This window comes from Pteropus alecto, unplaced genomic scaffold (assembly GCF_000325575.1).
Source record: "Pteropus alecto unplaced genomic scaffold, ASM32557v1 scaffold14, whole genome shotgun sequence".
In the NCBI taxonomy this organism is placed as follows: Eukaryota; Metazoa; Chordata; class Mammalia; order Chiroptera; family Pteropodidae; genus Pteropus; species Pteropus alecto.
The window spans coordinates 8,819,402-8,820,331 of record NW_006436810.1 but is presented as its reverse complement, the minus strand read 5'-3'; the positions used below and the strand labels follow the sequence as shown (position 1 = coordinate 8,820,331).

General features: G+C 61.5%; 1 protein-coding gene across 2 annotated transcripts in view; it reads left to right on the top strand.

Annotated features, from left to right (window-relative positions):
- The first annotated feature begins 728 nt into the window (after positions 1-728).
- Positions 729-930, top strand: part of RNF152 (ring finger protein 152) — a 68,934-nt gene continuing 68,732 nt past the window's right edge. For both annotated transcript variants that reach the window (XM_015590841.2, XM_025048130.1), the window contains exon 1: positions 729-883. The gene's annotated coding sequence lies outside the window, so the exon portion shown is untranslated. The remainder of the gene's footprint in view (positions 884-930) is intronic.

Genomic DNA, 930 nt, shown 5'->3' with positions numbered 1-930 from the left:
CCCACCCCGCACACAGCCGAGTAGGTCCTCCTGCAAGCCCCTGGGCGAGCGCCCTCCCCAGCCGAAGTTGCCCTCGCGCGCCCCTCTGCGGCCCAGGGGCTCCTCCCGCGAGGAGAGGGCGCAGTGGCCGGCTGGATGTCGGGGGTCTTTTGTGCAGACCCACGCGCCTGGGGCGCTTGCTCCTGGAAGGGCAATGGCAGGACAAAGCAGGCTGCACTCGTGGGACGAAGCCGCGTCCCCTGATCCGCCCAGGGTGGGGGTGGGTGGCGGGAGCGGGCACAGTTTTGGAAAGAGTAGAGAAATCGGCAAAACAGTGACAGTGACTTGACGAGGTGGCGGGCCGACTGAAAGAAAGAAGGATGCTCGCGAGTGCAGCGCTGGCGTGTCTGTCTGAGCGGGTGTCTACGCGCCCCGCATTGCCATGGAGCCTGGGTACCTAGTAAATACTGCGAGTGTGTATTTGCCCCAAGACGTTATCCTCCGCCTTCTCGTATTTCTGAGGGATTCCAGTTGCTAGTAGAAGCGCTACCACCAGAGGAGAACTTGGGGGCGGGGGATCCTGCAGAGGAGTGGGGGGAGGTGGTTATTTATCCTGTAGAGACAATTAGGAAGCGTCTGCCCCCTCCGCAGCCCTCCACACCTCCGCCGCCTGTCCCCACCTCCCCAGTGCCCCCACTCCGCCGCCGCTGGCCGGGAGGATGCTTGGATTTCTTTCTCCGCTGCGCGGGTCTAACCCTCACTGCATGTATTTCACTGCAGGCTGAACAAAGCTCGGGCTCAATTGTGCTTCCTGCTTGTCAGCCTCTTGCCTCTCAAACGCGTACCATTTCCACTTGATGTCATCGCGCAGAAGGGGGCGAAAGGAACTCGGTGACAGATTCAGGTAACCCCTAATAATCTGGGTAGCCACCTGGGTGTCTCTGGGTCCTT